General features: G+C 36.4%; 1 protein-coding gene across 1 annotated transcript in view; it reads left to right on the top strand.

The window, feature by feature from the left end:
- The window catches only part of Rbp6 (RNA-binding protein 6), a 655,858-nt gene that overhangs the window by 240,535 nt on the left and 392,616 nt on the right, over window positions 1-22,707 (top strand). The gene's annotated exons all lie outside the window — the stretch shown is intronic.

The following is a 22,707-nucleotide window of genomic DNA, read 5'->3' as shown; positions in this document are numbered from 1 at the left end:
TTAAAACGAGGCGAACTTTAATGAAACTCTTGACTTTTGCTGACTAAATAGCGGCTTGACATTTGCGAGAAATATCAATTCTCGAGATTTATCAGTTAGTGCGGCAAGCTGCAATCTAGCGGCGAATTGCAGTCTAACGCAAACATAAAGAGTCGCCCTTAAATTTAGCGACCCCTCGATTCTCGAAGGACTCGTTTCCACCGCCCTCGCAAGGAACTTACGACCCTCGTCGAAGGAACTTATTAAATTTCACAAGGCGGTTTTATTCCGCTTCTCGAACGCGGTTCTCCGATCCGCCCGTCGAGATAGCGGCGGGATCTATGCGAAGAGTTTTTAAGTGACCGCGAGATTAAAACGTCCACCGCCGCATATTTCCGCAAGATCTCGCGATGGCGGCGACGTAATTAAAAGGTATTCCGGCGACTATACTTTGCCCCGTCCCTTTATCTTGCTGCTACAGTGTGAACGAACAACGGCTGTGACTTTGTCATACCGCAGTTTCCGCGAGAATCTTCTTGAGAAAATAGATCCATCTGTTTACTGTAAAATGGTGTAACATTTCATAAGCAACGCAAAATGCGGAATATTATCATTTTTTTTTCACGATATGATATTATATGTGCACTAAAATAAAATAATAATTTTACAGTTTAGAGATATATCTCTCTTTCTATTAGAGATTAATTTACAAAGATTATAAAATATTTTGAAATAATTATAATATAATTATTTGTTAAATATTTAGCCTGTAAAGCATTTGGATCATTATTATTGTACGATCGTATATATTAATCGTATATTATATTATAAACGTTAACAAAAGTCTTTTCTTTTATTATATGTGATGTTACAATTTCTGTTTCAGGTAAGTGAGAAAGATGAAACTTAGAGATACAAGCGTCCATGTATGAAAAGTGAAGAGCATCCTCGCTTTCTTTTAGTTGTAAAAAAGGTTAGTTAAAAATAATTGGATCTTTTAAAGTAAGTTTAACGATGACAATAGAATCGTAGAGAGGACAAGCCATTCTTCGTACATCACGTAATCGCATATTTAAGAGCGAAGGGTTGGGTTGCTTCGGCAAGATGGCGTCTAACGCTTTATAAACACCGTAGCGAGGCGTGACGCGAAATAATTAATTCGACAAAGCGAGCCGGCAGTGCCGGGCAAGTTTGCCAAGCCGGAGAGCTTGGTCCCCGAATCGTCGATCAGCGTTTCAAGTCTCGCGAGTGGCTAATTAGGTATTATAATGGCGCTAAATCGGCCCTGAGTCGTGGTTTTGAATAATTTCGTCCAAGGAATGATCGAGACCGGATTTTTACACAAACGCGTCAAATGTCAAATTAAGAAACTTTGCTTAATATGTGGCGATTAGTGTAATAAATAACCTATCGTACTAACGATGGTTTGTCTTTAACTCGATTGTCATTAAATATAAGGGCAATTGAATTATTAGAGCTGTTAGCAATAGAAATTCTTATTTGCGATAAATATCTAAAAGAGTTAAAATTCTACAAATTTTATCGACACAGAAACTCTAAGTCTAATATATTTCATTCGTCATAAATTCTCAATTTTTCACGATTTGTATTTCACAAATTTTCAATTTTATGTATTACAAATGCTGCCTATTTTATAGAAAAATCTATTTTTCGTACTCTACATATATTTATGTTCCATATCTTACGCCTTACAAATTCTCAAATCCATGGAGATTCTATCTTTTACAAATTTTATGTTCCTATGGAGCCTATATCTCACAAGTCTATGTCTCACAAACTCTACGTTCAGACTTTATGTTTCACAAATTCAAGCTCTCATAGAATCTATGTGTGTTCCACAATTTTCAGATTCTGTTGATTTTATATTCAACTTCTTCCTCTCTTGATACCGCGAATTCCTGATATCGCTATATTATTCTTTTTTACCTACAAATGAAATATCCGAGTCGTTTATATTCCTCTAATTGCTTTTTTTTTGCGGCGCGAAAAATCGCTCGATCGTTTCTCGATTCAGCTCCGAAGAACTCGCGAATTTCCTCTTGGCACGCGAATTTTCTGCATGCATCGTCTTCGCGGCGTTGAGGGAGAGAAGGAGGAGGGAAGGGCCGCGAAGAGGGAGTCAATACCTTTCCTTTCGGCGCGGTTGGGCGAGGGTGGGAGAGGTAGATTTATAAGAAGGAACTCAGGTCGAAATCTCATGCAAATCAATGCAGGCCGACGGGGATGTGGGGCGGCGGGGAAATAGGGGAGGGAGATGTTGTCGATCGTTCTTCGTAGATACACGTAGATACGCGATGCGGAGAACAGGAACGGAGGAGAGAGAAAGAGAGAGAGAGAGAGAGAGTGTGTGTGTGTGTGTGTATGTATGAGTGAGAAGACAGAGAGGGTTGAAACGTAGGTGTGTGACTGTATTATATATCCCCTATCGTTGGTTTATGCAGCCATAAATAGCGTTTATACGCTCGGTAAAGTATTCCCGAAGCACCAGCGGGCCTCGGCTTTCCGCCTATCCGCTATCTATTCTATTATGCCTCGACATAGTACCTAACTACATCTACCCCGACGCCGCCGAGCGATTCGTGCTTCTCACACATAAACGCATACGCGCACACATATCCGCCATTCCCATTCCTTTTTCCACTGCGAACTCTGCCGCCTCGCGGATTCCGTCTTTCGCATTCACGTGTCGCGAGAATCCCGCTCGATATATTCGCCGTCGCGCCCGATCTACCGTCACCCAGGAGGTTGTACCTCCTTCCAGGAGGTTATCGCTATATTTGGAAATAGACGCCGCTCTTTCTTACTCACGACCGCGGCTTCGACTCATGACTCGCGGCGATTTGTCAACGAGATCCGCGGATGTTTCTCGAAATTCTCGAAAACTAGCGTTGCGTCGAGAATGCAGATGACTGTTGCAATATTTACTGCCACTGTATTTTTGACATATCGTCGTAAGTTTTTTGAAACTAGATTTTTTTGTTTTTCAAGTACGATTGCAGAAAGAGATTCTCATACGTGTAATAATTAGAAAATCAATAAGAAAATACATAAATCGTAGGAGCTTTTTTTTCCATAAAAATTAAGAACATTATCTCACAACATACTAGAAGTTATAGAATTTTTCAATAATCTATACGATTATAAAAAATAGTTCAAGTTTTCGGTTTTTTATACAGAAGAAAGGATTCCCACTGATTGTAATTCTTTGACTCAGAACTGATTTTATATATTTTTTTTTCTTATAATTTACTCATAATTATTCATATACATTGTACGGAAAAGTAGATATGCGATAAATGTGCGATCTTTATAAACGTATGTCGAAATAAGAGCGCGAAGACCTCTCAAAGAGGCTACTGGGCGAAGAAGGCGGGGACGGTAGATGAAGAAAGTGGGATTGCTGCGAGACACGCGGCTTGGCGTGTGCTTAGAGCTGAAGCGGATTTAACTTGCGAGTATATCCGCGGTTGAGTTTATTGGGCCCTGAGTACTCCTCCTTTTCCTCGCACCCTCTATCCCGCCGGCCGGCGCGCGCGCTGGATGTGTAACGTATTCCGATCTAATGCATTCTCGCAATAAACTTTATTACCGTGTTGCTTGCGTGGCTGTGCTGCTCCTTATATGCACCGCACCGTATCGCAAACTTCAACAACACAGCGATGCATGCGTCTACCCGCGGTGCGGGTGGGTGCTGACTTAGTCTTTACCGGAACTTGTAAGCCGATGTTATCGCGGATGTTGCGCGCCAATGGAAACAGCCCTTCGTGATAGTCCTCCCTTATCGTCGCTATTGTGGATGCGTTGCCCGAGATTCGCTTTGGAGTTCGATGGCGTTCGCGTTGGCCGATGCTAATCGCGATTAATTATTTGCGCAGGATGTTTAACTTCTATCGCGTATCGAGTAAATAATAGCAGAGCTTTTCATGAATTTAATTTAAATGGAGTGTAATAAATTTAATTGCAATAATTAATAAATTTAACTATTGTTATTTTATAATAATCTAAAAAAAAATAAAGAGACACATTTTAATAAAATATATATCTAATAATATAGTTGCCACAAAATTTGTACTTATTCGTAGAAAGAGTTTAATGTTATTATAAAAGTTTATTTCCTGGATTTCATACATCATAAGTTCTTGACGTTATTGTTGCTTATCGATAACTGTCACAACGTAAGCGATGACAAGTAGCACGTTCTACCATGTCCAGCATCCGTGCCAAGGGCCATAGTTGCCATGATGGAACATCGAATTCGAATTTCGCAGCAAGCAAGCTCCTCGCGACACGCGAAAGTTTTGCAAGGTAAACTTAGCCCTGTGCAAGCAGCACGGTTAGCGAATCAACTAGGTGGCAGGAAGGCTGTCTGGTTGGCTGCACGGCTGGTTTGTTGGCTGGCACGGTGGACTTGTTGTTCCAACTTCGTTCCCTTCAGCAATCTCTTCTCGTATCTCAGTGCATCTCTCTCTCTCTTTCTCTCTGTCTCTCTCACTTTCTCTCTTTCTTCACCTGTCTCCGTTTTTCTCTATTTCTTCTTCAGTTTCTCCCAATTTCGTTCTGCTCTTCCTTGCATGCCTTCTTCCCGCTTGGCTGAAAAACCGTCGCGGTAGCTGAGCAAAAAAATGGCCATGTAAATTACCTTCAAGAACAATGGCCACTCCGCAACTCCTCGCGATTCCTCTTTTCTTCGAAGATGCAGCTAGGAGTCGCACGATCGCCGTCTACTAGCCAGTGCGGCTACTTAAAACTTGATGCTTGAAACTTTGCTGCTTTCGTGACGATCGATGACGCGGAACTCTCTTCGGCATGTTGGCGAAGTCCTATTTCCCAGAAAGTTCGAGAGTACGATTGAGCTTGGAACACTGGTTAACGAAGCTTTTATCTCGCTCCGCGTCTTTCATTCGAAAGAAGAACCGAGAGAATTATTCGTCATTAGCGTCTAGCGACCGTAAGCCGAGCAACGTTCGATTGAGATGTTGCTATTGATGCTAATTTCAAACTTTGTTCAACGAGTTCTTCTTTACTGATTCTGTATCGATCGTAAAACGATATTGCAATTAAAACGCGAATGTATTTTATCGTTAACATTAAAATTTTGTTTATCAATTTGAAATCTATCTCTTTCCGAAAGAAATCATTAGGTAAGGTATTATTGGTTTTGTATCGCGAGAGGAGAGATTTTCGCTTTTTTTTAATCTCTAGAAACTTTCACTTTCATTGTTTTCGATTTACGCTAATTATCCTTTCACATTGTATAACGTCATCAAATCCGATCACTCTGTTCGATCTCGGCAACTCGTTCGGCGGAATTAATGAGAGAGGATCGCGAGCGTGACGTCGCCGTTTTCAACTCCCGACGCGTTCTCTCATTAAAAGACGAAAACAAGCTGGCTATTTAGCCAGACGATGTCGACGGCGAAATTGTTTCGCTCGGCACGGAACGAAAGTTTTCCGATCGGGAACGCTCGATGCTGTTGCGAAAGCCACACCCGGCAACTTTTGACAGTCAGCGATCGCCTGTACAGGCTTGTCTCCGCTAGGGAGAGAAAGACTGGGGAGGGGGGGGGGGAGAAAGACTATCCATGCTTGAGCGATCTATCTCTTTCGCTTTCGTTTTGCACGCGAGCGAGCGTTTTCGCGGCGAACGGAGTTTCATGAATCGATCCGTTTCACGGTGAACGAGCATTTCTCATTAAGCTCGAGCACTCGCCACTGAGAAATTATGAAGTGAGTTTAATTGTTCTGGCCTGCATTTATATCGGCTTGGTCGAGAGGGGATATATACTTACGCCTATCGTTTCTCACACTGGCCCTTTCCGCTTGTTATTACGTCGCTTGATCGACGATAATGACTTGCAGATGAATCACGAATTTCACCGGTGATGAAAATATATTTGTTTCGAAAAAAGTGATGTAAGCATATTGTGAAAGAAATATTTGAGTTTGATTTTTTTTAAACGACATTTTCATGAATTGTGTACTATTTTTTTTATATAATCTTATAAATTAATATTTTTAATTAAAAATTCTTTCAATACATATTTAATTAAAAAATTAAACAAAACAAGTATATTATTCTCAGCGTCTTACGCAGTCTAAAAGTTTGAATAATAATAAAATATTTAATAATATTTTAAATAAAAAATGTTAAATATAATAATAACAATAATATAATATATAATCACATTAATAAAATATAGGCTTATTTCTCTCATAGAAATTCAGAAATATAAAATTTTTTATTATATATGTACCTACATACGTAGAAAGTATATTTGAATTCTTAGAAATTTAAAAACTTCAGCTAGATAACTCATTAATCAACCTCTGTTTAAACTTTTACTGCAAACAGATTGCAGTAAATGAAGTTCTGCGCTTCTTTCAGGATACTCTATATGTGTGCGTGCTTCTTCAACCAAGCGCGTCAGAATACGAGCATGAACTTTTAAATTGATTTGGCGTCTTGCCAGTGGCAAACGACTTTCTTATACCGCGCTCATGTCTTCCTGGACTTCTTTCACACACTCGAAGGGAGATGGCTCCCGTTTCTCGCGCCGCGCCTAATTGGTTTTATTGCACTTTAGTCGAGCGAGTTCCGCCATGCCTGGTCCTCGCGCGATAAGGAACGTACAATGAGTCCCCGCGTCGATTTAATCCCGGCTAAACTCAGGAAGCTCGAACCGTTCTTAAAATCGCCGCCAGAATTACGCCGGATGCGATCCGCTCGCGTTGGCCGGCTCGCATAAATTTATAAGAGGACGAACGCGCTCTTTAAGATCTCAAGAGTGCGATTTGCGGAGATGGTGTACTTTAAACGGTATCGATTATCGTGATGTTCCTTCTGGGCTTTCTTCCGAGCGACTATGAACGCTCTGGCGTTGACTTGTAAAATGCGCATTAAGATGTTTTTTATTTGTCGTGTTTAGTGAGAATCATTATTTGTCATTTTTTTAACTTTTCGGCATTAAATAGTTAAATCGATAGTTAGGTAAAATTTTTATTAAAATGTTTCTCGAATTAATTAACGTATTATCTGTTTCCTACATTTTTAACCGTTTGATGATTTATAAACTATTATTAACTATTATCACGTCAGCCGATAAATTTTTCTGTCGCGAATATATTATTATTTGTACATAATCTGATCTCTTTGAAAGACCAAACATTTCTTCGTATCCGTTATAAGAGCTGCGCAAAAGGAAATAAAAAGATAAATATCTCTCGCCAGCAAAAAAATGCGAGGCGATGGCAGGCGGTGCGAGGTGTTGAACGGTAGGGAAACATGGACAAGACAAAGGGAGATTCACTGGTAATTTTGTCGCGATTGCGGGAGTTGGACGTAGGTAGGTATATACGTACGTAAAGAGGCATAATTACGTATCATTCGCGGCCACGGGCAATAAATTTCGCAGATTCGCGCGCGAGATAACGGGGGATCTCCGGACGATAATTCACTGCCTGGCTGGGACCGAACGACGTTGTGGCAGCGGCGGTACCCTGTCCAGGAACACGGTCAACAAGTAGCCGTGGACGTGGAGTTACGCTCCGCTAAGCGCAGACAGAGCGAGAGTAAAAAGTGTTACGTTAAGCGGTCGCTTCGTTAAGAACGATAACGTGTAGATCTAATGGAAATTTTAGATCGATAGTTGCTGATATGTCTATTTAATTGCACATTTTTCACATAATTTCATTCTTCTAATTTATATAATTATTTAATTATATTTATATTCTTTTCACAATTATAATTATTCGAGATTGTGAACATTGGAATTTTATGCGAGCGAAAATTTTCCTCTTTTTATAATATAAAGTGATTCATGAAATGATATATGTATACATATACAGAATTCATAAGATTTAAACGCTAATTTTTTTGTAAAGAAATATACATATACATAAGATACTTGGATATTGGTTCTCTAAATCTTAGAAAGAAAATAAATCTAAATCTAAAATATATATTACATTGTGTATTCTGTGGATCGTAAAAACGAAAAGTGCATTCTTTTACAGAGATATAAGAACGTTTCGAAACAAAAAGTGAAGAGTTTCTAAAATATAGTCTCTTTGATGATTTTGCCGTAATAAATTTCTTTTTTTGAAATAATGAATCTTGCTAGTCTGTAATGTAAGAAAACATTCGCGGAGAGTCGAGTTCCAACGAGTCGACGATAATTTATCTAACCGCTCACGTCCTCGAGCGTGTTCTCGAAAAGCGAGTTTCCCTCATCTGCCGCGCTCATGAGACGCATTTGACAGGATGAGGAAACGCGAAGTTCCTCACATGGGGCGTGACCGAATGGCGACGACGCCGGGAAATTCGGATTCAACGATGCGAGTGTCTAACCAGCTGGTCGTCATAATTAGAAACTTCAACATCCACAATGTGTAAGCCTCGCCCTGGATCTTAATGACCCGCGTCCGTCGATCGGCCGGAAATAAAGCGTCTCGTTTCGACTGGGTCATGTCTATGATTAAACCGTCCAGCTACTATTTCGATCGCATTTACGTAAAGTTTATGCCAAGCAAGCTATACTTTTAATGCCGATTCTATTTCAAGAATTAAAATATAGGAAAAGAGACATCTCGCGAATAACTGATATACAGATAAGCTTGACTATTTCAACACTATACATTTTCTATACTTTATAAAGTTGTTTTTCTCAACACAAGTTTATAGAATCTTTTAACATTAATTTATACAACACATTTGATAGATATTACAGATTTCAATTTACATGCAATCATATTTAGTGATTGAAGTTTTCAAGCCGAGAAAAATGTATTCTGATTTGCGCGATTTTTATATGATACAATAGCAAAAAATGTTACGAGTTATTTTTAGATAAAATCAAACTATTTTATATTTCCCCTTCTACATTTATAACGTGTCAATTTTCCGAATGTTATAAATTTTCAACTTTCGCTCTATGGAGACGTTATCATATTTTTTCGGTCTCGCACGAGATTATTTCGCGTCACGCGAATCGCCGCTCACACTCGTTGTGCATTCCAGTCGGCGTGAGATATTACTATCCATTTTTCAAAGAGGGTCCGCCGCTAAAATGTAGGCTGCGTCGTTAATATTCGCGCGACGCCGCGATTTCTAATTATGACGTCCAACATGTTAGAGATCCTGTAGCTCATTAAACGAGTACATCGTCCTCGCCAATTCCAGATTCTTTCTCGGAGATGCCAAAATTTTCTCTATATTTTTTATGCAATATTAAAAGTAAAAGCACGTACAATAATTAAAAATAAGTTATTCTAATGTTTGTACGGACTATGGATTAATTGTTTTAATGAGCAGTCTACGCGATCGATAATAATGCGCTTTTTTTTATTGAAATGTGTGTATAATTTCAGAAATATGAAATAAAATGCTGCACGCATTAATAAAAGTTCTTGTCAATATATTACTCAATGTATGTATATATGTAATATATTTTATACTAACTTGAACTTTTTTTCATATTAGCAATTATTTTTATACGTTTTTAAATATATCTTTAGCCATTAATTTTACACATAATTATTCTATGCAATTACACGCGAAATATCTTTTTCTTGAATACGCGTTTCTACGTAATGATGAAAAAAAGTTGATATTATATTTCTAGAATTAAAAAATAATTTAAACATTGATTCAAGCAAATACGAATGAGAACATATGAGAGAGATATTATTTATATGACATAAATATAAAATTAAGTTGTGTAAAAATGAGGATATATTCCAGGACTACTTTTTCGAACTGTCCCCATTTTTCGAATCTTATCGTTCTTATTTTTCTTGGAAGTTATCAACAGCATCTTTGTTCGCTGAAAAGAATGTTGTGCGTTTTACGAGAGAAATGCATAAAAGTGCTTTTTTGTCCCACCCATTTTTAAGATCTGATATTTTGGACGTTGTTTGTGGCAACAACAACTGGACCAGTCCGACGACGTTGGTATCGGGCGCGAGTCGAAAGACGCCAGACGAAAGACAGCTTTTTGCGGGCATCGACGCCCTTAGCACGTGGGCGGTGATGAGAATGACAGATAGCTGCGAATTTTCGTTGCGCGCGCTCCGGCTTACCGGCGAAATCGCGGAGAAATGTTCGCGCCGCGGATGGGGAGGCGAGAACTTCGAGCGATGCGTATTTATGGGATTACTTGGCACATGAGTGTAAGAAATCGCTGCGGCATAAACTTGACGTCCCGTCTAAGAAGATAAAAAGTAAAAATCCATCTTGTCAAGATCCATCTTCGTCGACACGCTAGTAAAAAAATAAACAAGACGCTTCGCGCGATGTATTATGTGCCGAAAATCTCCATTTTTGCATTAATATATATACATTTGAGTTTGGCTCATAGACGAATCTACCGCGATTTCACAAACAGTATGGTTTGAAAACAGTATGAATAAATGGATATTTAGAAAATAAAAATCTGCGATAAGCTTACTGCTCGTATTCGTTGAATTCGTATTTATTTTTTCGCTTGAATAGTAAAAAGAAAAGAAATATTTTTCATTAAATATTTTTGTGTCTTTGAGAGAATAAACCGTACTTGATTAAATAAAAAAAATGTATAAATATTGGCGTCGAATTTTTTCTTTATTTTAAAAAATACATAACGAAAATGTAACGTTTGATTTAACGAATTATTTTTTGGGCATTAGTATATCATTAAATTCTCTTTGATTATATTTGAGGCAATATGTAATAAATCTGTATAATATCGTGCAGCGTTGTCAGTGTGACATGATGCTCTTAATAACGCGTGAATGTTAATGGACTGCACTGGGGTATTATATTTTGCGGCGAAAACTCGATATATCGTCGTTAGGGACTTCCACTCTGGTCGCTGCGATAACGGGAAAATCGCACAATCTACTCTCAGATTAGTGTATTAATTACGGTTACGGTTTCCATATAGCTATATGTTATATGTATATCCGCGTTTAATGTTTCTCCATGTCAATATTATCCGCATACCTTCCCATTTCGGGTAAATTTACATGTGACCGTGTAAATATATATAGCGTTTGTTTTTCATTATTCCCTTTCTAAAAAGGCATGTTAAGTCGATTCTCGCAAGTATTGAGATGCAACAATACTTGCGAGAATGTATTTTGCCTTTTTTAGAAAGGAATGTTATAATACTTTCAACTCTATCGAAATAAACAATTTCTTACTCACCGATACGTGCAATAGCGGAGTGTAGTACACAGCACACACATTGATCTGAAACAAAATATTTAAATTATGTTTATATATGTGTGTGTGGGGAGGGGGGGTAAAAATAATATAGTTTGTTTAAATTCGATTAATATTTTTTCACAGAAATCAATTGATTAAAGCGTTAATTTGCTAATTAATTTTTAAAATAATGTGTATTATAGAAATTAAAATAATAATGTTATAATATTTTTGACATTTATCAGCTGATTTCTGTCAAAAAATATTAATCGAGAATAAGGTATTATAACATATTATTTACAACATATTACTATTTTAATTTTTTACTATATTATTATTTTAAAATTAAATTAGCAAATTAACGCTTTAATCAATTGATTTCTCTGTGAAAAAATATTAATCGAGTTGAAACAAACTTTATATTATTTTGTTTTAATATCATTCTTTTTAACATAAAATCGAAGAATGGCGCGCGCATAGCTTGTTCTAGTTATTTAAAATATAAATGTATTATAAAAAGATTACATCTCTCTTTGATGTTTTATTTCAAGTTTTTTATGATACTTGGAAGCATCTAATATGTATATAATATCATTGTACAATATTACAAATAAAATTTTGAATAAATATTAGATAGATATAAATTTAAAAATATTTGATTTCTCAATTTATCTTGTAATGAGACGTAATAATATTATTTTCTATTGTGTTATCTTATTCAATACTGATAATATTCTTTGTAATAATTGGTGCTACATCTTTTTATGAAATTTTTTGTGTGGACAAATTCAAATTTTATGTTATAGAACGGCGCAGTTTCGATTTTTTTCCTTTTTCTGCGTTGATTATTGCGTCTCGCTTTTATGGGTCGGTTCTCGCTCGTGGTTCTTTTTTTTTTTTGTATCTGACTTGTCGTATAACGATTCCGAGTTCGCTGAAATAAAAAGGAATATACGCAGCGGACACGTTACAACAAGCGGATGAACAAAAGTGCGCAAGTGTATGTCATGTAATGGCCGTGAGCGAGAGTGGTTAAGTAGATCGGGGAATTGCGGATCATTTTAATGCTTGGTTAAATTGCGTGATTGCGAGTTGCGAACCAGATAGGGAGAGAAAGAAAAGAGAGAAGAAAAGAATAAAGCAAGAGAGCGAGAACTAGGAAGAAGGATATTCGAAGGGTGGTTTGTCAAGCAGCGAGGAAGAGTTTCGGACTGGCTCTTGGTTAGATTCGTATTTACATGAGAAAGAGCGGGAGATTTATAGCTAGTATTAAGTTCGCCTCGGACGAGCCGTGAATGCCATCGACTTTAAGAGAGACAACCAGAGAAAAAGATCTCTCTTTCTCTCTTTCTCTCTTTCTCTCTCTTTCTCATCTCGACATCGTGCTGATCCGCTTTGCTCCGAAGCGTCGTGACGATTAATGCATCTCTCTCGCTTTTGCTCATCGGCCGCCATAATTTCGTTTATGAAGCCAGCGATTTATGAGACACGTTTGTTAATTGGAACGCCATGCATAACTAGCGTTGTATTCACGTCAAGTGATGATGACTAAATTTAACATCCTAGATTTCGCGTTGCATCAATGAATCGAAGCATTAATCGCGATTAAGTCGTCGAAATAATTATTTTAATTAATTTATTGACATTATTTTTATTAACGTATTTACTGTCTATGCAGCAGAAGTAATTTCTATCTTTCTACACGTGTATATGTAAAGAGTGAATGTGTTAAAGCAACTTTCTTTTTATATGAAAGAGTCATCACGTTTAGAAAAAGTAATAATATTAAAAATAATGAATAGTAGCGAGATATCAATTTAGCTAATACCATGATTAATACTAATAATAGTTTTGTTTTCCGGATATCTCTGCATAGCTGTAATTTCTAGCCCAAGCAGTTTAAAATCGAGAAGGCGTTTCTCTAATCTACAGCTGTACAGAGCTTCTCCGAGGACTGCAACATGCTGTTCTTCACGAGAGACGTAAACGAGCGTCTCTTGCGAATGCGAGCGAGAATCTTGCACGTGCAATAAATGTTCTCTCTCTCTCTCTCTCTCTCTCTCTCTCTCTCTCTCTCTCTCTCTCTCTCTCTCTCTCTCTCTCTCTCTCTCTCTCTCTCTCTCTCTCTCTCTCTCTTCTTTCTTTCCCTCTATCTCAGGCGAATGGTGCACCAACGAATTCACGTCGCGTCTTATGAACCCTGTAAACCGACTGCGAGCGACGGTTTAGAACCCCTCATCCTCTCTCGGGGGCCTCTACCTCTCGGAAACAAAACACCGCCGTAAAGTATCACGGACGGAACTGTCCGAAGGGCGGATATAAGGGTGGGAAGGGGGTGAGAGCACGTAGGCCTTTATAAATTTCTCTCGAACTCATTCCGTTGCGCCGGCCCTTACGACGGAGGCTAAGATATGCTTCTTCACGTAGTATTCTCGGCACGCGCCGCTATTCCCCGCGCTGCTACCGCGACTTGTTCTCCGGCGCGCGTGCTGTCGGACAGTCGCGAGGAGTTGGAAAGTTGCGGAAAATCAGCGCACGAGTTCGCTATGCAACGTGAAGATGACTTCGTTTTTCACCACGTTGCTGGAGAAATTCCCGGATCTTTCTCCTTCGTCCGATTTGACGCCATTCTTTGAGATAATGCGACATTATCGTCGTAAGCTGTATCGTTATTAAGAAAGAATTCCGATATTTTTAAAGCATCCTTTTTATTATATGCGTGATTATATATTACTCTTCTAAATTCTTTCGAAATCTTTTTATTATATTTTTCAAAAATTCTTTAATAATAAAAAAAAAACGAATCAGCATTTTATTTAATTAAAAAAATTGTACGAAATTTTTGTTACAAAATTGCACTTGTATGATTCTGAAGATTTATATGTTTTTTTATCTTAAATTGTTTATGACAAAAAAGTTGTCATTGACGTATTTCGATGTTAACAAAAAATAGAATTCAAATTTGCTGTAGAATTTTTTAAAAATAACTAGTTTGTTGATAAATCCATTGACATTTAATTACATAGCTCTTTTTGCTTGTTTAGACAACAATTATTGCGGTATTTTTGGTTCTAGCAGCCATCGAAAATTTTCAGGAAAATACACATAAATGGATATTAATCCAAATGGCAATGATAGTAATCCATAAAAAAATGATATATATTACGCTTATAGAGATGTATTGTATAAAGGATAAATTACGAAGAGTTCGTCGATATGTGTTCGATTTCGCGTTTGCGAGCGTTTTGTGCGGCTTCATCTCGCTGCGATTTTATTCTCCTCTCTATTCTGTCCATCGCTTTTTCATCGCACCGTTTACATCGTACGGATCGTCGAGTTCGATATCGCGACAATGGTCGATACAATATTCGAATGCGAAGCGCATGGAGTGACATTTAAGCGACAACGAATGCCGCGCGAAAGAAAGGGTGAATCGAGATAGAGGCGAGACAGGAAGAGAGAGAAAGAGAGAAAGCTGCATAGGGGGGAGGGATAATAGAGGGAGAAAAACCAAACCGGCCGCTCGACTTTTGTTCTTCATTCGAGGTCGAGAACGACGAGGGAGTAGGGAGATAAAAACGTTCGAAAGGGGGGTTAGCGCTTGATCCGATTAAAAATGGCGTTTGATAAATTCGCGCGAGTGTTACGCCGGCCAAGCCCCGGATAATTAAAACGTTACGAACGAGTTCGGAGACATAATTTTTCTTGCCCTTTTCTGTATTCCGCTAACACGATTTACACACTTTTTTAATTAATTTTAAGTGAACTTTAGCAGAATTTTAATTGAAAGCTTAATTACAAAGATACTTTATGTTGATAATTAAAAACTTTTGCTAAATATAACGCGTATATTTTCATGGAGATCTATTCCAAGTCGAGGGAATCACGTATGAAGCGAATAATAGATTTATGGTTTTAATATAAGTTTAATAATTCACGTTTATTAATTTAGAATCTAAATTTTCAGATGAAATGCTGAATTTGTGAACAATCGATTAGTTAATTATGAGTTAATTGTGAGTTAATAAAAAAATTGATAAAATAAAGTCATTTTTTAGTAAAATAATTTAAATTTATTTTTGAACACAATTTGTAATTTCTACGTTTTTATAATTTGTGTTAAAAAAATATACTAATAATTATTTTATCAAATTTATAAAAAAATTCTAATTTTTCTAAATCAAGAGACAGCCTCGCACATAACGTATCGTATTTTATGAATGTGTTCGTTTTTATTATTAATTTTATAAAATTTATATTTTTAATTAATTAATTTTATGAAGTTTATATTTTATAAACGCATCATTTTATCGTATTTGCGTTTTTGAAAGTTATTGCATAAAAGTTCCGAAAATGAATGATTAACTTTGAATTTTTCTATACGAAAGCGAATAATCCATGACGTTTTAAAAAATTCTACTGCTCAATATATATTCTATCCGAACACAGCAATGGCGGTTCGGACTTTTGAGAGCTCATTGACGAGCCCGTGGGCTTTTTCCGCATCGGTGACGCGCATGAAAGTTTCAGGATAAACTTTTTGCCGGCGTGATGCTCGAAATGCAGCCTCACTAGAATTATCGGTGCAGGAGTTTTCCAGATGTGAAAAAAAGAAGGAAGACACGGATATATAATATCTAATCAAATTTTCGTTAAAATTGGCATTACTTATTACTAGAGTAGATCTAAATGAAGCATAGAGTTCAGGATTAAAGATTACCTTTTCAGCACAATTGTTTGATATTATTTATTTTTATCTTCTGACATAGCGTATAGCGAAATTCCAAAGTATTATAATTCTATTCCTGCGCCACATTTCCGTTTTCAAAGGTTGGCCGAACGGGATAGTCATAGGATTGCGGTTTGCATAGCGAGGTCAAAGCCGCCCTCGCTTCTTCTCGCTCGACTGCGGCCTTTGTACATTTGAGGTTTCATGGTCAGTAAAAAGTACAGAGTAATGCAGAAGTAGGCAAGGGGAAAAGAGGTAGTTTCAGGGCTAGGTCGCGAGAAAACGTTTCATATGTTTCCTGTGCCGGACGAGGTCAACACTGACCAGCTTAGATCCGCGGTGGACCGTGACTTTGTGGGGAAACGGCGAGAGTAGGAAGGACAAACGTAACATACTTCCGAGGGTATTTTCATGTCAATCGAAAAGCGGATGTCGGTACCATTGGATTGCACGTCATACTGAAGAAAGCGCATACTTTGACTTTCTGAGAAAAAACGATTAGAGATAGGAGAGAGAGAAAGAAAAAATATCTATATATTGAAGATTAATAACATCTATTTTTAACATCAAAAAATTTGCAAAAGTTAAATTATATTATAATTAGAAGTGCTAAATGAAAAGATTTATTTCAAATCAGATACTGTAAAAGAATTTCGGTAATCTTCAAGATTAACATATCGGTAGACGACTTACGACTGATTAAAGAAAAGGAGAAGAAATCAGGAAAGTTAATTTGGGCTTTGGATCTGTACGAATACACGTGGATCGAAAAGGAACAAATGGTACATAAGAATGAGATTACAAGGTTGGATCAGAGCTGGCTCAAAGTTGCATAAAGGCGGTATACATTGGGATGCACGCCTCTGACTGCATTTGCTTGTTTCCTGACGGTATATAGCGAGAGAGACGGATAGCGGTTAGGTCACCGACGCGAGATACAGGCCGCTAGAACACGATTGTTGCATTATTCGGGGGCCGCGGCTTTCGAACTTGTGGCGGAGCTTGCGACCTTACCTTCGCAACGTAGCCGCGACGAAAGAATTAATCTCTTGAATGCACCGCGGCTGATCCTGGCTTTCTGGTATTGCGCGCTCTTCCTTTTTCTCGCTTGATATTCTACGATATTTCCTTCTTTGCAATTCTGTCTTCAGCAGCTCAAAAGGTGAAATAATCTTTCTTGGAAGTTAATATTGCGTTTGGTTAAACAAAGTTTTATCTTAAAAAGAAACGCAGCCTCCAATTTTAATTATTATACTTTGTGTTGAAGATATTTGCGAACGCTCTTTTTTCCCTAGAGATTTTGTATCGGCATATATGTTTCTATATTAAGATTACTTAAATAAATTAGAGAGAATAAATTTAATATAAAAATTTAGTGAACTGTTTTTTAAACAGTTATGTTAATATATTTACAGTGAAAATTATAAAGATAACATTAATCTTCAAAACATTAAACGAAAGCTGCATAAAATTTAGATATTTGTTTCCTTCTATCTTGTGTATACATAGTTGCAATAATATGATTAAAATATTTATACATTAGATAATCTACACAAGATAATTTTTACTCGATTGTTAATTTGAAAAATAAAATTTATTCTTATAAAATTAGCGATTTTCTAAAGTCTATGTATTTTTATCAAATTAATGTTAACGTTTTAGCGCGAAGAAATTCGTTTGATCGGTAACCGAAAATTACACACTCATGATAGTTTTACTAACAAGCGTACGAATGTTCTCGCGCGTTATGGCCTCCCTTTTAACAGACTTGAACGAGTACGATATTTCGCCTCTGGTAAATCGAAATGACGGAAGTAGCGCTTCGGGGCGCGTCGGCTTTTCTTGGTGAACAGGAGGCAGGGACGGACACTCGGGTTTATGCCGCAACTTCCACGGCCTCGACGTTTCATTTCCGTCGATTGGACGGAAGTTTTCCTCTCTATGCGAGGTAGGGTTTGTCTCGCGGAGTGAACAAACAGGATGGAGAAAGCAAAAAAGGAGAGCAGGAGACGGTGGAAAACGAACGACGACGACGATGGTGCGCGATAAAAAAGAATAGCTAGCGGCTTAAAGAGTTTAAATATACGTTAGGAATTAAGGTCCCTTACGTACGCAAATGTAACAGCCGGCGGAGTTGTGTTCTCTTTTCGCTTTTTTTTTCCACTGACAATTTCTCCGTCGAGTCGCAACGAGCTGCCCGGGAAGTATATAATGTTTCAAGGAGGAACGGGGTTAGTTCGTTCGTTGCATTTAATCGTTTTTTGCGTACGACGCGCTCTCACAGAGGCGGATTTACATTGCATCTTTTTTTTTTTAAATCCACATTATAAGAATTCTAATATGAGCAGCTTAAATACAGAGAAGTTTTGTTCTCTTGATAATTATTGGTTTTATTGAATTTCAGATTTAAAACTGTTCTTGTTATTAATAATATTAAAATTCTAGAAAAATCTAGCAGCTTTTTCCGATATTATTTTAACATGCTATTTTTTCACGGTTATCGCGTTTGATTAGTAACAAATTTGAACGTTTATAGCGAATCAAGGTGTGTATAATATAATATTTGTTGGTTTTGACAACAAATCCGTGCAATACCTTAAGCTTTCATCGTTGTGTTGGAAAAGGGGCTAATAGAGCAAATTGCATCAGGGTGCCAAGCCACGCCAAGTTTAACCGCCCGCGGAATCCGGCTCAAATACGACCGAAATAAATACTAATCATGAATCTTAATTGACAAATCCTATGATCAATATGGAACATATGCTGATCCATGCTACAGAATATAAAGAAATGTTTATTATTTCGCCACTATGAAAATTATTAATCAGTTGTCGCTTTCAAATATGCTTTGAAAAATTGATAATATAAGAAACAGGACAAAAACAAGATTATATATGTACATACATTGTTTGTAATAAATGCTATTAATGAATAATAAGTGATTTTTTTTTGTTATCTTTTTATCATTACATTTTTTTAATAAAAATGGAAAAAGATCTCCAAAGTATCTATTACATTATTAAAATGTAAGATAATGAGAGAAACTCAGATATTATCTTGAATATGCAAGATGCAAAGCGTGTTTAAATGTTGATATTCATTATTTTATACATTTGTATTCAATTTATCCCATTTTATTTAGATAAATAAGAATATAATTATTTTACTAATAATTATATCCTTAATAATTATTGCGGTAAGAATAATTATCGTACTTATGTAGAAAAGTATTTTAACGATAAATAATTTACAATCTTACGGGAGCATGAATTAATCAAGTTGGTTAAAGAGCAGTATTGTTACGTTCTATCTTAGTAAATCATAAAAGACCTCGAAATTCGTTACCCAAGTACGCTTGGCATGATCTCGTCTGTATTTGCGACTGGTGTACAAGGCGAGTCCTTCGCGCTTCTGACGTATTAAACTAAGACCGCCCCTAAGCTACTAATTATAAGCGCGATCTATGTTTGGATGCTTCTTACCGATATTTTCTGGCATTGACGATTGCTTTATATCTCATCGAGATTATCTCAAATTATGGGGCGCTATTAATCGGTATAATATTCTCACTCGACAAATATATATTAAAATAATTATCATAAATTTTAATTTTAGGGAAAAATTTATCTTTTGTCCGATTTATATATAGAACATGACTAGAATATATTATTTTGCATTTTAAGATCGAGAAATTGTTTAATTATTATTTTTAGAATTTCGTAAAATGTGCTTTGTACGGAAAGAGAAAGGATAATATGTATATAATAATATTTTCGTTACGTCTTGAAAAAAAAGAAGAGAAATGATGTATCTTGGAGTATAATGAGTTAAAATGTTAGTCGTTCTGACATCTCGTACACTTTCGCACGGTTTGGTTAAGACTCGCAGCTATACGATATGATACAGTTTGACGTCATCAATATATTGAATTCAACAGACCGGGGTTAACGGAGGTTAATTCGCACATCTACGCATGAGTTCCCATCTTTCTGCTTTCTACTCTTCCTCGTTGTAACAACAACATCGCAATTGCGCTCTCAGACTTCGATAATAAATCGTGATCTATTGCATCGCGCGCGTCTAGCTCGTCTGCGTCGTAACTCAAAAGCGCAGTTTCCATTATTTGTCAGCAGACAGGTGAATTATATACATACGAATATGTATATGAGATGTCCATAAAGTCCTCTGTTTCTCTATACGATAGAGTATCAAGTGGGCTTTCTTCGGAAACGAACGAAATGAATTGCAACGCGCATATATAATATATAATTTCCACCTGCAAAAACTATCGATTGCCTTTGTGGAAAGTACAGAAAAGTTTTTAGCGCAAGCAGTAATACAGCTTCCTTTATTCGAATTTTCTTATTTTAAACTGGATGGAAGTGTAAACGCGCAGAAAGTCGATCGGCGTCGAACTTTTTCGATGTGTATTGCTATAGAAATTGAAGCGAAAGGCAGGATCGTATTGAGCCGTTTAGTTTTAAAGTAGCGCGAGTCAAGTTTGATAAATGCTTACATCGATTTGTGCTTGTATGCTACTTGAATTTATCGCATTTTAAAGTTTTATTTACGTCACTTTGAAAGCAAACAGCTCAATCAGCCAATTCTATATATATATTTCAATGCATCAAGAAATTTGTAGTGGAAAAAAAGCAAAAAGAAATTTATAGTCAGAAAAAACCAGGGATCCGGACCGAAACAAAATTAGGGTTCGGTTTCGGTTACGGTTTAATAAAATATTTAATAACTGTTCCGGTTCCAGTTTCGGTTTTTTGATAAATAAAAAAATCGAAACCGTTTAAATTATGATTTTTTCGGTTACGGTTCCGGTTTTTAAAAATTTTTACTTTTCGTTTTTCTAATTAATTTTTAAATTATATTACTTTAAAAAATTATTATTAATTTTTATGACATATAAATAAACAACACTTTATATTATACATGAAAATATATTTAGATATAGGTTATATAATATAGATAGGTACATATATAAATATATTTTCATATGTCATAAAAATTAATAATTTTTTAAAGTAATATAATTTATATATACTTTATATATGTATATATATATATATATATATATATATATATATATATATATAACGGAAAATATAATATCCTCACTGCTATCACTATTGCGATAATACATACACGTTTCAGAATATTTAGAAAATAATTATAATTGCACTTCGAGGAGACAGTTATCATGACATTTCCGTCATTTGCGCAAAAACAGAAAAAAATACCGAAAAGAACCGTAAACCGAAAATAATTTAACGGTCCGGTTATGGTTCCGGTGTTATAAATTTAATAGAATTTCAATACGGTTTACAGTTTCGGTTCTACTAAAAAAACGGTTATGGAACGGTTATCGGTTTTGGTTCCGGTTCGGTCCGGGTCCCTGGAAAAAACACACACTCTCTCTCTCTCTCTCTCTCTTTGTATAATGATAAAAATTAAATAAAAATATTAAATTAATTTTAAAATATCACGAATACTAATAATAAATAAATAGAAATATATTAGGAAAATAAAATACATATGTAAATGGATAAGTAAAAGAGAATTAGAGAACAGAGAGATGGAGAATGGAGAAGCATTATTTCTCAACTAGATAAATGAACGTGATCAGTGCGTGCGCTTCTCCATTAAGTACCCATGATATTTATTAGATCGTCCTACATTCCACGCTAACAAACGGGAGGCCAAAGTAAACCGACTGAAATCGACTCTGTAAGATCTAAATGCGATTTTCTAGACATAACGCGTGACTGTAGAAGCATGTTCGATATCTTCTGTGATCGCTGCATCGTATTTTTTTTTTTTCTTTGGTGAACGAAACAGATATCTCACGGTGGAAGGGAAGAAAGGGTTGTACGCGCCGTCGATTGAGAGCGAAGCGCACGCCACTGAAATCGGATTAAGAAATCGAGTTGGATATTGCATTTTTGATCGGGTTCCGCCGGTTCGTAACCGACCGGGGTTTCCTATTGAGCTGAATTATTAAATTCAATTTTTCGAGTACTGAGAGATTTGAATTATTAAGATGGCCGTGGCACGAAGACTCTCTTTGCAATCGCGACCGTCTATCTTCCTCTTTTTCTCCTTTTTTTTCTCTTTTTTTCACCTCTTACAACTTGAGAGGAAACAGAATATAACACTTTGTAATCGTGTAAACTTCTCTTCTGTACTGTAATATTGTTTGATTTATATATTAAATATTTAGAAATTTAATTAAAAATATATATAGATAATATTGATTGGCATTGTTTTATTTATATATCTTAGCTTTATAATTTACGACAAATTACATAAAAATGTTATGCCTCTATTTCTTTTTTTCTGTCTTTGTTTCGTTTGTTATACACGTTTTCCTTCTTCGAACTCGCTCGCCAATTTCTCCTTTATTTCTTACTTTGCGGTTCTTGAAATGGTTTCATTCGATATATTGTACCGTCGAGGACGAAATCGTAATTTGATACGAAATATGACAGCTCACGAGCCGGCGGCCGATGGCTCAAAAATTTAGAAGGTCTGACGCGATTATCGGAACGCGTTCGATCGTTTCGCCATTGGCGGTTAATTCGACGAGGAACTAAAAGAAAAAAAAAAAGGAGAATGATTTTTATATATAATATATGCGACGCGAAGTTTCACGGGAATAAACGTGATGCCGGCTTTCCATGAAAATTTCGTCTCTTTAGATAATGTTCCCATTAGAGGCAGATTGGAAATTCCAATTTCTCTGCTTGTATTTTCAGTTACCCATCGTAACCGAGAGATTCAAAATGCA

This window comes from Prenolepis imparis, unplaced genomic scaffold, assembly GCF_030444845.1.
Source record: "Prenolepis imparis isolate NDT839.2.m4 unplaced genomic scaffold, iyPreImpa1.0 SCAF_11, whole genome shotgun sequence".
Taxonomy (NCBI): Eukaryota; Metazoa; Arthropoda; class Insecta; order Hymenoptera; family Formicidae; genus Prenolepis; species Prenolepis imparis.
This window is presented reverse-complemented; position numbering and strand designations above follow the sequence as displayed.